Raw genomic sequence first — 16,629 nt, 5'->3', positions numbered from 1 at the left:
TAATGCCATTTAAATACGTAATTTGGTCCACACTCAATTAAGACTTTAACTTAAGTTCCGCTAAATAATAAGAATAACTTAAATAATTTGGATATTCACGTGTCTAATCGACGCGAAAATGTATAGGTATATTAATAAAATAAATCTCGAGTAAGAAACAAAATTATCCAAATTTGCACTGCGGCGCAAAAAGCGCCGACAGTGTGTTGGTTTAAAAGGATCACGACATCCGTCGGCTGTTTTATTCGGGCTACGCGAGAACGAGAGGCAGAAACTCTCCAGCTGAGCTCTCTGCGTGAAATTACTGACTGGGCAATGTCGAGATTTCTACTCGCGAAGGAAATATATCTGGACTGGCAGACGGGCCGCTTAAATTTTTTAAATACAGCTTCTCGCCTCGTTGCTCCGATCTTTTCTTGCTTGGCGTTCCCACGGGTCGCTTCTACCCGGAGAATCCGCCCTGTAAAAAGTTTATCGTTTCGCCAAATGTATAGACGTGGGATACAACAAAAGGAAGGGGGAGGAAAGAGAGTAAACTACGCGTTAATTTGATGTTCGGGTACAGCGAAGCATGATGCCAGAAAATCGTTACATTCAGATGAAATGCCGGGAGAAAAAAAAAAAAATTCGAAGAACGTAACGCTTCAATAAAATAACTCAATATTAAATATTCATTAATAATAAGATAACATTAATTGATTTAAAATAATTTGATATCTCATGCTAATTACCGAAAATTTACATTTAGTGCACGGGCCGCATTTGCGAATTTGCAAACGGCTTTATTAATGAAATTTGAAAAGAATCTCGCATATCGGACTTAAAAATAATACCTTTCAATTAGCGAAAATTTCATGCCAGGCAGCCAAATATCAATTAGAACTTATAAGGTTGCGCATATATTCGGAATGATATAGCTCCATAATGATATATCCCTCGAGGGAGGGTAACATAAATTGGCGAATCCAATTATTAAAAGCACCGCCGAGTAATGCGATAATTAAAATCCCAGAGATTCCGTACGTTAGGATCAGTACGCGGATATTTTGAGGCTGGTTTAATATTCGATCTTATCGACCGCGAGTACTCCGAAAGGTCGTCGCGGCGACCCGTAGTGACCTCCTTCGTGAAAATCCTCTATGGTCCCGCCACCGATCCATGAACTCGCCCTCCTTTTTATCTCGCCCCGGCCGTCTCTCCTCTTTCTACTTACGAAACGAATATAAATACACGAGAGGTCTACATACAGCGCGTACGTATACGTAAGTGTACCGGTCACGGCGGAAGCCCCTTAGGGGTCGAGGAGACAGAAACGAGAAGAAAGAAGCGGTCTCGAAGGATTTCGACAATGTGACAGCGTGAGAAGGGGGAGAAAAGGGGGTGAGCAAGCCTCGCTGCTCACCAACTTTTAGAATGAAGACCGGCGAAGGTTAGAGAAAACGCGAGATTGGAGGTACTGCGGAAATCGTCGTTGGGATTGAAGGAACGAGAAAAGGAGAGATACAACATCCGCGAGACGCCGGGTGTAACGAAGATCGCCAGATAAAAGCATCATGATTTAGTGATGAACTCACCTTTTGCCAATCCTCGCGCGCCCGCAGCTCGGTTTCCGAGAGCAGAGCGGAGAATCTTACCTTACCCTGTGTTCCATCTGCAGGAAATCTAATTCGTACTACCGCGTTGTAACGCTCTTCAAAGAAGCGTTCGTCAGCGAGCTAAAGACGTTTCACCAAGTGGACGCGCGATCGTCGGATAAAGTGGAAAACGTTACTCCGCATGTAATTTCCATCCGACAAAAAGATAAAAAAAAAAGAAAAAAAAATAGAGCGCATTTTCGTCGATAAAATATAATTCTTTAATTGAAAACAGATGCGCGAGTATTTGGCAAAATAAGGAATATCAAAAGTAATTGCGCTTTAAATAGAAAAAAAAAAAAAAAAAATGAAAGCAAGTGGAGCGCGTCGAAGCGAGAATGGTTTACCGAAGTAAGCGAACGGCAGAGGTCTTAGCAAAAAGGGGGAGATACAGCGACGTGAGGTTTTTAGGAAACGAGTCCGAATTGACTTCGCGCACGTTCGCGGAATATTCGAGTTCATCTCGAACTATTAACGTATCACGCGCGAACGTGGGAAACGCGATTGCGTTTGCAAGAAGCGCCGCTTATAATTATTGAACGTCGACGGCACCGGCTCGCCGGGGCGCCGATAATAAAACCTTTAATTAACCGTTCGGTATGGATTTGACGAAATTTACGATATATAACTTTCGCAGGGTAAAACAAAGGGTGCTGGCCGCCCTCTTACCGCCCCCCCACCCCCCTTTCAGGGCCCGAGTTGCATACGTGACGTTAATAACGAACCCATGGCGATTCTCGTCACGGACTCCGAACATCGCCGCGTGGAATAAACGCGCGAAGACCCGCGTGAGTGCGTGTCACATTTTCAATGTGCGCCATCCGTGTGTGTGAACGTATACGCACGCAAACATTTAGCTACGTTTATGAAGGAGATAGAGGAGGCTAATAAAGGTCGCAGCGGGGTGCCTAATAAACTGTTGCGGCTTACAATGTATCTAACGCCACGGTGTCGTCCGTACGGCGATCGAGCGTCGGAACTTCGACTTTCCTAGGCGCGGCCCGTAGGTGTACATTTTGCATCGACCTCGAATATTCGTCGATATTATCCAATAAATGGTTCAAAGAGTCACGTAATAACAACATAATCAATTTGATTACGGTATTCGCGAAATGCCAGAGAGATTACGTGGTCGAGGCTAATAACGAGGGGGGAATTCTCTGAGTGCAGACATAATGCATCATGAACGAACGTCATATGATTAATGAATTGTAATAAAATAATAAATCTGAATATTGCTAATCGAATTGTGAATAAATAATAAACAGAGTCGTACGGCGCGAAATAATTCCAGCTATCTGCGTTAAGTTTTTTTCGTGGAGGAATAATTTAGATCCGAGAGCAGAGTGAGTTGTAGAATCAAAAATCATGCTTCGAAAATTAAATTCAACTGCGTTATGCTATATTAATTATCCTCCTTACGAAATCAACGAGAAATCATAGGTAAAATATCAAATCGGGAAAAGAATTGCCGTACGTTTGATAAATATCGTCGGAATACAAATATTTCGAGGAAATCGGGACAGAAATCTGGCGGAAAGCGCGAGAGGAATTCCGCGAGAGATTGCGAATCGTAGCGGAATGAATTCGATGCCGCGGGAGTCTGGTCAACTCAAGTTGCAGAATCAATCCGATGAAATTACGGTGGAATAACGAGAAAAACATTTTTTCGGGGAAAAACCGTGAGGGAAGAAGCTAAAAAACATGAGCGGTAAAATGCGAACGGACGGAGGGACGACTTCCGATGCGAAATACAAAATCCTGGATAGGGAAACGACTTCGTTTCCCGAAAAATCCTGAAGTGCGCGCTCGAAATAGAAGAGATCCCGTTGTTCCAAGAAACTCGGCACGGCATGCGCGCACTCGCGCGGAAAAGCGAACGTCCACGCCACGTTGATTCTATCAGGCTCGATCGATTCGGTGATCCGTCCATAAATTACACGGCGCTGCGTTCGGGAGAAACGTCAAAGCGCCGGAGTAAGAAAGGGTGCTATAACGTGGAATGCACAAAGAAAGAAAAAAAAAAAAAATGCGTCGAACGAGAAACTATAAAATGTTGCTGTCGCGTCGCGAAACGCGCACGAGAGTTGCGTGCGGTTGCGTGTCTGATTACACCATCGGTGTATGGTTTCGTGTCTGACGGTAAGATATACAGTCGAATACGTTAGTCGAGGGTGTTGGGGCATACGCACACGTTCCCGGGCGTCGGCGTCGCCGTCTTCATCGGTGTATCGCGGTATTCCGGCGGCTGTGTGCTCGAGAGGCGTTTATATCTAACTGGTGGCGGCACGTGTTTACATTTAATCATGTTTTACGACGAACGCGAGAATCCATTGAGTTGGAGGATAAACGGTAGGTACGTGCCGACGTAGGAGAAGCCTACTTTCGCCGCGAAACGAATGTCTCCCTCCGAGCTATGAAAATTCTCTTTCCCCGTTCCCGGGACGCGATCGCTTCTCTCGTGTATAAGCACGTCGAAATTTTCCGAAGCCGCAGCGCAACGCCCGATAATGAGGCATGTCATACGTAAATAACACGGTAACGCCGTGCCATGAGAGACTAACCGGATGCGTACATACACGTGCATACGGTGCACGTGTCCCCCACACAAGCTCGCGCGTGAGAGATCGACCGCGCGCACACAGACGCCGGGTGAGTGTTCTGAGAACATTCGGTCGCGTCGTTCTCGCCCTACATCCTTCCGCCCTACGATGGCGCTACGTCGCGTAAACCCCTCTTGTTCATGTTATCTGACGGTGCATCGTGCGGGTTAGCAAATGTCTCCAGACGTGACAGCACGTAGGTAGTCTCCCGAGCGAAGCATCAAATTCAATGGCAGGATGCTTCGCATTCGCCTGTTAGGAACGGTTAACGAGACTTAGCTCTCAGTGTTGATAACTACCTTGTGTTTACGTAACCGTACGTAACAATGCAACGTCAAGTGCCCGTGAATATACAGGGAAAGGGACGATGGGCGACGAGGTCTCGCGGACAGATACCGCGTATCTGCGCGAACTGACGAATTCATTAACGAGAATCGAGTCTTCGGCGCAGCCATCTATATTAAATTAAAGGGGATGATTAAGATGCGAGAGCGCGCACCTTCGTCCCACGAACGTGATACGTCGGGCGTAAAGAGGAATCTCGAAAACGATCGTTACTCGTAATTAACATAAATTCTTATAGACACCGCGAAAGCTCCCACAGGGTTTCTCCCTCGCCTCAAAGAAATAGTTTACTCACTAATTTCCGTCGCCGCGACGCTTTGCCGCGGGGTCATTTGCATTCCGGGAGCAGCGCCGCCCTCGAGAATGCAAATAATGATCGCCATTGATTCGTTTGCATATGCGGAAATATCCGTGCGAGAACGTGCACGCACGCGGAGGGAAAAGGGACACGCGCAGCCTCGTAAAATCTCAGAACATTTTCCGCGCTACGCACCGGTCGTTTATGATATCCGTCACGCGAGGGTTAGCAACCGAGGGTACGCGGGCGATTCGGCCGTGCGACGGTATATGGCGTTTATGCCGACTAATGTTATACACTTATGTAAACCGCACCGGTTGCTGCGCCGTCTGCAAGACAAATATTCGCGTGGCTTTGACTGGATATATCTGGTATTCCCGGGCCTCCCATACACATCGCGGGTGCTAATTTTATACGCAGTTCGGTAAATTTACGTATCTCTGCGGCATCGCGGGACCTACGCCGAGAGAGAGAGAGAGAGAGAGAACCGCCGGCGGCGTTATTCTTTACAGAATTTCCGGAATGGAATAATTACAGGTCGGAGAGGGTCGCAACCAAAAACACGAGGATCCTAAGTATACTCGTTATTATTCCCCGGCATGAATAAAATGGCTGCTCGGTTCTTCCGTACATCGGGTTAACTTCGCGGAGGATTTAATCCGCGGTATACCTACATACGTGCACGCTGATTTGGTTGATCCTGGCCCGTCAGTCATGTTAAATCCGACCCCTAGACTTTGCGAAGCAGCGAAAGCGGAAAACGTAGGATGGAGTACGGCGGAGAATGAGGGCGTTCCAAGTAAAGGTACGAACGGCGGGAAAGGGCGCGACGGTGCGGAACGGCAAGAAGAAAGAGAGACAGCGGTGTAGCCACGTCTCGACTGTTTAATAAACCCCGCCTTGCGAAAATATAAATTTTAATTAAGCCCCTAAGACGAATGCATCTCGCGGTAACGCGCACGGTAGTCGAGAGACACTCGTTCGGACAAGAGATCGTGATTCCGGCATTCATTTCAGGGCGTAGGTCACGCGACGTCAGGTCACACAGGGAAACGATTGTCGCGTGGAAAAGAAAAGAAAAAAAAAAAAAAGAGGGGAAAAAAAAGAGAGAAAGGAAAAAAAATCCCCGGAATAGCGCAGCGGAGATGCGACTATAAAAATAGAACGAACTATTTTTATGGTGATTGAAATAACCATGGGTGCCCGCCGTGTCGCCGGTTTGACGATATCGAAAAATACTTTCCTCGCGGTTATGCGCACGAGCGGCGGTCACGAGGAGCGGGAAAAGAACGAGAAGTCGCAAAACTGAGAGGAAGCAAGCGGGGTGCGAGAAGAAGCGGAACGAAGATAGCTAGCTAGCGGGTAACCTCGGAGGGTCAGGGGAATACCTCTCTGAAATAGATATTCTTTCTCCGCTCACATCCTCGCCGGAACGGTCGAAGCGCCGGGATCAGGTTAAATCTATTGTATAAAAACCTAAACTCCTTCGTGAGTTTCAGCGTCGAGCCCTGAAGAAGCAGCCCGAGCACCTTCTCTCTTCCTTTCATCCGCCAATTTTCTCTCTCTCTCTCTCCCCCTTTCTCTCCTCCGTCTTCCGCTTGGCACCTCTTTGCACAACTCGCTCACCTTTCATCGACCCTGTCAGCACGAATATTAGTTTCATTTGCAAGACTCACGACCTTTACCGCTCGACTCGCGCTCCATTTTTCTTTTCCTCGCCACTTCTTTCCATACATAAGTAATGACAGACTCGGAATCCCGGGAAAGTTCCAATGTTACGCGCGCATCGGTAACTGGGTCAAATCTCTTATCCAGAAGAATTTTAACTAACAGCGGAAATGGCGCTAATGGCGGGCGGTACATATCGCGGAAATCGTTTTTCCCTTCCCTTGCGAATTTTCTACGGCAACGGTATCATCGCCACCGGCCATCGCCGTCGGACGTATGAAACGCGAGCTCCAAGTACAGCCGAGTATCTGCCGACTCATTTGGCCCGCTGTTTAAACGGTTACCGCTGGATAATCATTTAACCTCCCCAAATCCTATTGCGCTTAAATGCAGTTCGCGCGCTCGCGTTCACGAACTTGTACTATACCCTCGCGTCTGTCGGTATCAGGCAAGGAGAGGAAGAGAGAAAAAGAGAGAGAGAAGCAGATAGAACACGCGCGCGAGAGAGAGAGAAAGAACGGATCAAACTCGCGCGCACAGCGTGGCTCGTTCAGGTCGGGAAGGTACGGGAGAGTTTATTGAAGTATCGCTAATCCCACGGGGATGATCCGCTAGGGTAGCTTGGCAGCTGGGTTCTGGCACATTCTAAAGCGCAAACTGATGGCACACCGTGTGACGCCATGATTTACTCGGTCGAGTCTCGAACCCACAATCTGTAAGGCTTAGCAAGTCCGCGTGCGCTGCCGCCGTTATAACTATCGCCCCGTCGGGCTCCGTCGAGCCCCGCGATATTAAAACCCATCCGTTTCCCTCGGGCTTCGCTTCCGTCGCTTCCTCTTATTACGCTTTTCCTTTTTCCTCTTCTATTTTTTTTTTCCTCTCTTTCCCGTCGAATCGCGTTGAATTCTAGATGGGACAGGTATGAGCCCCGAACTCGATACCGCCTCCTTTCGCTTCGTTCTCGAAATTCCATCGATCGATTTCTCCCCCTCTTCCCGACGACGATAAAATTTACGAATTTTCGCGTTAACGTTTCAGAGATCGATTCTTTTTGCAGCATTTTTTTTTTCTTTTTTTTTTTTTAATACTTCGAAACATCCACTCGAAAAAGGTGACATCGATGTCGACGAGACGCGTGTATCTGATCGGGGAAATAAAAAAAAAAAAAATACCCGACGTCGACGTTCGCAATGAAACAGAACGAAATAAAACGTCATTTTTCTGCGACCTAAATCGATGCGTAAACGAATAGCGACCGCGAGGGAGGCGATCAGGCTGCTCCATTCGAAATGAGATCTCCTCGTGGGTTAAGGGTAGCACTCGCCGCGCATGTTGAAGTCACGCTCGTCTCCGCGGTTCTCTACGTGTTGCCCCGTAATTCCAAACGCCGCTCACGTATTTTGGTGATGACGTCACGCGTGAAGAGAGCAAAATATAAGCCGCGCGAGGACCCTACGGGTGGCGCGAGGAAGGTGCACCTTGCGGGAGAGGGCGGGTCAGATGGAGTATGGAAATGTACAGTTACAGGAAGCCACGCGAGTCTACTTACAATGCCGTAAAACAGTTCCCCGGTGCATTGTTATCCTATAGACTGCCGAACGAAAGGAATGCAAGTATTTACTCGTACCACTGACATTGCGCCACGTCGAACGATGGCAGCATTCCACGTACGATCATATAGCGCGCACGTGTTTCCAAAAACTATTGGCATTTCGTATACAAACTGTGTCAATTAAGTATCGGTGAATTTTCGAAACGCGAATCGATGGAGCAGCTCCATCATGACCTTGTGCAACGCGACACTCTCAATTAAATTGCGCAAAAAAAAAAAAAAAAAAAAAATGTGTACGTAAAAAAATCCAAACAAAATAACAGAAAGAAAATTCATTGTCAGTCGTAAAAAGAAAAATTGTCAAATATTTTTTGCGTCCTCCAGCAAAAATCCCGTGGGAAACCGCAGTTATAGCGTGTGAGTAAAATAAAATGAACGATAACTAAGTCAAACGCCAAGTAGAAATTCCTTTTAAAAAATGACAAGTTAAAAAAAAAAAAAATGAACATTTGGGGATTAAAGATAGATTGGGGAAAGACAGAGGATAAATACAATGAAATTGTGTTCTCCATCCTATTCTCCGTGTCGACCTTTTAACTCCTCCCCGATGGAAACGGGCCGAGATGGAGTTCCATCACGAATACTCACATCATAATCGATGATCGATGAAGTCGAAGAAGACAGGAGTTCACCGATAAAGGCAGGTACTTTTTAATATCTAAGCCACCCACGTAACTTTGAAGGGAAAAATTATTGGAAGATCGTTTTGCAGCACTTCGCCAATATTACCTTCTAAAAATGTCGTCGCATCGATCTCATCTATGTCCCTAAGCTCCGCCCGTATTATCTTTACATATGAATAAAAATTTCTTAAGATCAATTTCTTCGTCGGGAAAAAAGAAACAAAAATAGATTTTAAATCATAAATGTATAAAGATCTAAAGACGTCTGAGCGGATTTATATTTAAAATATCACGGGATAAAAATTCCGCTTCTTATTTAACTGCAAAGTTAAATCAATTTTACTTAAAAAAAAAAAATTAATTTTAGAAGTATCAAAATCAAAAATAATATGAATTTATAAAATTAAACGTTAAAAAACAAATTCACGAACGATGACAAGCAATCAAATTTCTCGGGAAAGAACGGCTTCGAACGTGCATTAATCAGACTTCGCGGAGATAAAAAATGAAGCCGAAGTAAATTAAAAAAAAAAATCAAAGGACAAACACGCGCTGCTATATTTTCGATCCGCGCCCCATTAAAGTTCGCCGTTAATGCAATCGCTGCGTCAGAACCGTAATCAATCCGGGACGAAATAGGAGGTTACAAGTACGATCTGCCAAGGAATGGGGTGCACGTACGGTTGAGTTAATGCAGTTAGAAAGTTTTGGTGTAGCGGAGAGTTCCCCTGTATCTTGAACATTAGTTGGAAAGCGCTCCATAACGGCACATATCGGCCGCGCGCTGTAATAACAACGAGCACGACGACAAATCCGTGAGGTGTTAAGCCGCAAGGGAGAAAAAGTTTCCCGACGCGCTTTACAAAGTACGACGAAACTTTGCTTTACCCGTTAACGCGCGCGGAGCCGCTAATGCCGAGGCACTGTACGAGACAGTTATCAGACCCATAACGTTTATTGGTTCGTTAAGCGTCCCGAGAATTGTTTAGGAAGCAATAAAACTTACTGATCCAATAATCGCGACTCCCGGGACGGGGGCGGCCGAATGAGACGGCTAATAGTATTGTATGAGAGCGTTAAGTCGAGCAACTTCGGAGACGAATATTAGGTGCTTACTTGTAAATCTTCCCCGGCGAAGTCGATAGAGGCACTTCGTGCAAGTACATCGTGAATAAATTGCCATACTCTGGAGAGAGTGCATCTTTTCGTGAAACTCGACGAAAAGATACATTTATCTCAGTTTCAAATTGTACCGTGAGCATTACGTCATAGATACGTCTTACAGCGAAAGCATTAATTTTTATAAAATTCGCTCTTAAATAAATTAGAAACTTTATTCAACAAGCAGTATGCTGTCTATATTAAAAAAAAAAAAAAAAATAATAGAAATTGAAAGTTAAACAGGCTCTAACGAGTGTAAAAAGTTTCCAATTATATTTCTTTGTACGCGTGAGCTCATTCTAATGTCAAACCGAGAGTTACGTGTCCGCTGGCTCTGCGCGACGGTACCGTTGTGTGATTAACAGCTCTAAAATGTGACGGTAACCTGTTATTAGTAAGCCATAACGTTACCATAAAATATCCACACGAGGATCGGCGGACGCGGGTCAAACCCTTCCCTTCCCCTCCCTCGCAGTCGACGGTTTAGTTGCATACAACGACCCCGCATACTAGAGTGTTATCACGGCCAAATCTAGGCGCACCAACGACACGTGGTTAAATTATTAGGGTTCCGTATAATTGGCCGACGGCTTGTGCGGTTTAGTTCAACACGGACCATCGCGTACTTTGGTTTGACGAGGAATACCTTCCGTGTTCGAGGAAAGGAAAGGGTGGCGCGGCGGAGTAGCTGCAGCCCGATTTGATCCGAGGATTTCGCTCGCGTCCCATCTGAACGCGGGGAGGATGAGGGATTAAAGTTGTCAAAAGTCGCGTCTGAGTTTGTCGAAGGAGGGTAAAGCTTTCGCGCTGATCGATAGACAGTTACGCCCGATAGCACTTGAATCGATATAGCGACAAGGGTAGCGAACAAATATGCGAGCAAAAATTATCGAGCGAAAGCGAAAAAGAAATATGCGATATCGAGGCGCTTTGTAGCTCGTTTTCGTTTACCATTATTCATCAGAAAAAAAAATTTAAATACGTTGAATCCTCGCGAGGCATAATAAAAAATTTATAAATTTAAATCACGTCGTACATTAAACGTTCGATATGTCTATCAGGATTTCGTTCCGGCGTTTGTACATTTTTGTACGACTCGGGCGAAATATAAAAATTATTTTTTCGGTATTAAAAACGTCGAACGCATTTCACTAGCCGCGGTAATTCGAAAGAAATATTACGACATTGTAATTTTTAACAGTTAAAAGTACATTCTAGTAAAATAAGGAGAGAGGAATTTTCACTTCATTATGTATATGGAAGATCAAATTTTTTTCTTCTGATATTAGCTATTTCTTCATTACGTTAATTAATTACTAAGTAAATTCCACCGAAGTAAACGACTGCAGTTTTCGATCAGGCAAGGAAGGCAGAACTCCGCCTCGTAAACTTTGAAAGTTGAAACTTGCGCGAGGCAGTCACGCGCAAATCAATTCAGCTATATATATATATTTTTTTTTCTTCTTCAGATTATTTGTACATTTATCGAACTTTGTGATATAATTGCAATTTACTTAATCATCACCGCGATCTATGATTTTGCGCGGCGCAACCTTTTTCCCAATCTACTCACTCGCGGAAATTAAGGTAATTAAAAAATTAACTCCGGAATGTTGAATCATATTTGCGAAGACTAAAAATAAATAACACGATTTGCAAATGCGCTTATAATGGAGATGCAATGCTCGTAATTCCCATATGAATTCTCCATCCAGCATTCATTCCGGATCTCCATCAAACTGTGCGGTAACCGCGCTCTTTCCCAACAGTCTCACCCCGCAGTGGAACCTGCTTTTTTTTCTCGTTTTTCGCGCGAGCCTGCCAGTCTCCCCCCGCATCCCAGCTCCAGTCCCACGTGCCAAACGCGCGTAAAAGAGTGTAATCCGTTTCATTGCCGTATAAAAGCATCCGGGGAGAGAAAGCGAGAGGGCGAGAGAAAGAGACGGGAAGTTCCGTAAAGAAAAGAGGCGCGAGAGAAAAGCGGGGGAAGAGGAGAAGTGAAAGCGCGTCATGTCGGATCGGTCGCCGTTTATTAAGCGTTATTAAGCGGAACGCGGCCTGACAGACATGGCGGATCTTTATTTTATATACGCGCGGCGAATACAGCTCCCCGGGATTATCCCCGGGCGCGAAAGCTGACTGACGTGAAATTCGAAAGAAAAGCCTTTAATCCACGACCAGCCTTCGACCGCGTACCAACCTGCGAGCTTCGAGGTTTTCCGCTGCGCTTTGCGATTGGCGGCCAATCAACACCCGCCTTCGACGCGGCTTCGCTCTCTTTTCCGACAGGCGCTTTACCGCTGAATCGACCGCGAGAAATATCTCGGGAGAAACCGCGCGATAGAACCCGCCGGATAAACCCCGTAGGTGCGTTTTTTCGAAGAATTTGCAGTCAAGCTTCTTTTCCTTATGAAAAAAAAAAAAGAGAAATAAAAAAAAATTCCTCCGCGTAATTGCAAAAAAGGCTATTGGATATTAATAGGTACGAAGAAATTCAAAGTAAATTCTCACGCAGTGAGAAAACCTCGTTATATTAATCAAAATCTCTCGAGTGAAAAATAAACGGAAAACTCTAAATTGACCGCAATACGTTCCATTCGCAGATTGCTTTTTTTTACTTTCATTTATAATCTTTCTCGCAACTGTAACGTCAACAGTCTGTTGCGCCAGTACTCGAGTTACGAGTACTCGCAAATAAAGAGCTTTGAATTAAAAATTAAGTTTCGAGAATATAATAAATATTTTATCCTTATTAAATTTCACGTCAGCTTCGCTTGGATTGTAAAATTTGAAAATTAATAAAGTTGTTAACATTAAAACTTGAAATTTCGCAAGATGTAATTTTGCGTTGCTCCTCAGAAAATAACTCTAATTGACCTAATTCCGATTTAATAAATGCTGTTTGCCACGGAAACTTCCTATGAATTTTCTTCAATGAAAAGCGCCCCTGTTCGCAATTTTCCGACCGAAAATTTGTCAAGTGTGTGTTAAGTAGCTGAAATTGCCGCAATTACGTCTCATCAACGTGTATATTTAACCGCGAAAACAAGCGAACGAAATGAGACTTTATGAGAATCTGGTGCCGGCATTTTGCCGCTTAAGAAAGGAAGATCACAGAGGTGGCGGGCGTTGCTATCGTACCTACGTAAAGGCAATCTTCTTGATTAAATTTCCCGACACTTTGGGGGTACAGTTTAAGGTGAAACCAATATCGGTGTAGACACGCGTGCGCTTAGTCTGCACGTGTATACGGAACGTAAGCAAGCGCCTCCTCGCGCGCACACATATATCCGACCGCGGTGTAATTACATATACGCGCGTGAATCCGCTTGGTTATCGTCAGACTTATCAAAACACAACCAAAGCTATCTCTCGCCCTGGCGTTCACGGGAGAGCGATACGGCTCGTTCGCCTCGCGTAATACTTTGTCATTACCTTGTTTATATTGAGCGCATCGATCATCACCAAATAAATGCACCGAGGTAGGAAGTTCGTCCTGCGAAACTTTACGCTGTAACGATTTTCTCTCACTTTTCGTTCCCTGCAAAAAAAGGGGGGAAAAAAGAAATAAAATAAACAATAAATAACGATCTAAATAACTAAGTTCTAGCACGATTAATGTGTGCAATAGTGCGCCCGACATCTCCATACCTGCGCACAGCTACGCGAAAGTTATCGGCATTCACTTGAGGTAATTTGTTTAGTTAAAATAGCGAGAAAAATGCGCGGCGGTTAATCGCATCGGGAGGGAAAGAAAAAAAGAAAAGAAAATATTTTAATTCTCCCGTAAAATATATAGGACGAGCTACAATAGCGATTGATATTAACGTCCGCGAACGACGTCGAAAATAATCGTATTCTTTGTTTCGAGATACCTTGCGGAATCGACAGCGATTTTCACAATCTAATTTCGCGTTCCGTTTCGACAGTTTTCTCCCGGCAAAGAAACCTGGAAAAGCAACCGCTGCATTTTTTTTCCCCGCTCCAAGAAAGATCCGAGCACTTTCATTATTCAGGAAAGTAACGTGCCTTAGGTATCGAGGCATCGAGAGGGTGTAATTGCGCGGATAAAGGGTCAAAAGTAGTCGTCAGTCTTAACCACCCCGTTTCCAACCGCGCGAAGAGATAAACGATTCCGTATCAATGATCTCGAGCACCTGCTTGAGAATCTAATTACGTAAAAAAAAAAAAAAAAGGAACTAGTTTTATCTAGATATCTCCTCGCTGAGAACTAGACTGCGATCTTCCCCCTAAAGTGAGCTTTGTGCCTTCTTTGCTTCAAAGAGCGTTAAAGAAAATTCTATCATATCCGCCACAATCTCGCTCTTCCTTTCTTCTCGCAGCTACTCTCCTCTCGAGAGATTTTAACGGGGCAGATAATCTCACAATGCGTGATACATCGTTTCGCGAAAGTAAGCACGTCAATGAAAGCGGACGTTCTTACTCGCGACGATAAAAAAAAAAAAAAAAAAAAAAGAATGAGGGGAGGAAGAAAAGGGGGAAAAAAAAGAAGAGGCGGCTCTTCACCGGGCTTTAAGACAGCGCAATACATCGTTACGTTTTATATCGGAAACGGCAATCGTAAATAGCTGAATCTTGTAACAACAGGTATCGCACACGTCTCCCGTAGATACTACAGTTTAAAATTTAATGAAAACCGTTACATATAGTTAAGAGCCGTCGTAAGTTCCCGAGAATGGCTCTTTAAATCTTATCCGGATTCGAGTGTACGATTATCGGGAACCGGGAAGGGTACACGGAATGGGTGGAATTGGAGAAAACGTCGTTAATCGTAGAACAAAGCTGCCATTGTCGCGCTAATCAGCAATGGCCACCATGATCGAAAATAAATTCCTCGAGAACGAGTGCGCGGCCCACGGTGCCGGGCACGGTGCATTCGGGCTGAGCACGAACGCCACTTTTCTTTATTGCACTTTCATACGTGTGCTGGGTACGTTTTCAGAGCGTGCCTTGAAATTCAGCGACTAGAAGCTTACCCATCTAGAATACGTATGTAGCTATGGATATAAATAAATACAAACACGCGCGCATACGTGTTTCAGTAACAATCAGCGCTTAGAAAGATTCGCCCAGCGCTAATCGCGTATCGATAAAAAATAAAAAAAAAATTTTAAATAAAAAAAGAAAGTTACATCTGTTACCAGACTCGAATTAAAGCCGATCGTGTACGAATTAATCAATATTGGACATTATCAAATTTAATTTAAAAAGTAACGCGATATTTCTACAACTTTATCCGCAAGTAAAATATTTTAAAATTATAAGAGGCTAATTAAATTCATTTTTTAAGTTAACAAGGTAATAAACAAAGCGCGCGGTTTGCTGTCGCGTTGAAGAAGCGATTGATTCAGTCGAATACTCGATACGATTTGAGAATAATACTCGGTCGGGCGACATAGATTAGCGCGATTGTTCTCCTCCACCGGTTCCGAGTTCTTTAACCGCGAGACAAACAGAGATAAGCACGCACGCAAGCGGATCTTCGTACGCGATCGTCAAATGTGTTTTGACGGCGATCGGGCGGCAGCTCGCGCGAGATCTTCGCGATAAGAAACAAGTCAATGTATATTTTACTAGCCGGTTATCTCGTGACTTACAAAAACTTCACGTCTCGAGCACGAACGACAGGCGCGAGATAACACGATTGTTTTCATCGCGATACAATTATTTCCTCATACCGTCGTGATTTCGTAGTAGTTAAATAAAACCAATCGGGAATCGGCGATGCTACCCTAAGTAAGAGCGTTACGAGAACTGGACTTTCGGACAATCGAATCAATTGATCGCGGGGAGTGGAAATAAAATCAGCCCTAGTTTCACGTGTCCCGAGTATCCCTCTCCGCGTTCCATCGCGGCCGAGCGCGTCGGGCAGTTTTACGCAGCGAATTAAGGCCGTCCCAAACCAAATTCCGTGCCGACGCAAGTAACCGGGTTTCGGGAATTTCCCGCGAGGAAAGCGCAGCAAGTTCGAATAATTTTCAGCTGCAACATGCGGCGCTTTGCCGTTTTGCTAGCTCGCGGAATGGAATCTGGCGAATTGTCGGGCCGGTCAGCTGGTCGCGATTGTAGTCCTTATCGCCGACGGTAACAGGACGCCGCTCTCGCGTGCCGATGATTACACGGTTCTACCTGAAGATTTTACCACGGGTACAAGCAGGACATTAATACCATTGCGCGAGAACTCTCGGATTAACCATTCGCGCATTTCCTACGCGGCTACAACGTTTATGAATTTCGTGTATATGAATTGCTCGGCGGCGTTTGCTCTCCCATCGATTTTCGGTTATTTTGTAAACGTAATGGTTGAGGAGTTTATTAAAATAAACGCGGTCATTCCTTTCGTTAGAATAATCTCAGGTGCTTTCAAAGACTGTCGTTTAATTTGATTTTTCTCTAATAAATGTTTTCTATTCCTTTCTTTTTTTTTCTTTTTTTTTTTCTTTTTTTAAGTGTTAGATTTTTTTATTCATCACTTTTATTCTTTATTGGCAACATTTTAAAGCGATAGCAGATGACTATCTAGGTAATACGCGACTAGAAAATATGGACCAAGAATATCAACGGACGAAGAAGGATGATAAATCGATAATCGAGGCGTCTCGCGAGCATACGCAGGAAAAAAAGTTTGCTATCCACGTAATTTTTTATCTGCGCAAGCAACGTT

At 44.6% G+C, this 16,629-nt stretch overlaps 1 protein-coding gene across 17 annotated transcripts in view; it reads right to left on the bottom strand.

Moving 5' to 3' along the window:
- Positions 1–16,629, bottom strand: part of Lar (tyrosine-protein phosphatase Lar) — a 403,675-nt gene that overhangs the window by 251,078 nt on the left and 135,968 nt on the right. For 3 of the 17 annotated variants that reach the window (XM_070671194.1, XM_070671195.1, XM_070671199.1), the window contains one exon: positions 13,380–13,485. The exons of 13 other annotated variants lie outside the window; for them this stretch is intronic. The gene's annotated coding sequence lies outside the window, so the exon portion shown is untranslated. Of the gene's footprint in view, positions 1–13,379; positions 14,654–16,629 lie in introns of those variants that run through there. One more of the 17 variants, XM_070671196.1, reaches the window with a different exon arrangement.

The sequence above is a fragment of the Cardiocondyla obscurior genome, linkage group LG22, assembly GCF_019399895.1.
Source record: "Cardiocondyla obscurior isolate alpha-2009 linkage group LG22, Cobs3.1, whole genome shotgun sequence".
Classification (NCBI taxonomy): Eukaryota; Metazoa; Arthropoda; class Insecta; order Hymenoptera; family Formicidae; genus Cardiocondyla; species Cardiocondyla obscurior.
This window is presented reverse-complemented; position numbering and strand designations above follow the sequence as displayed.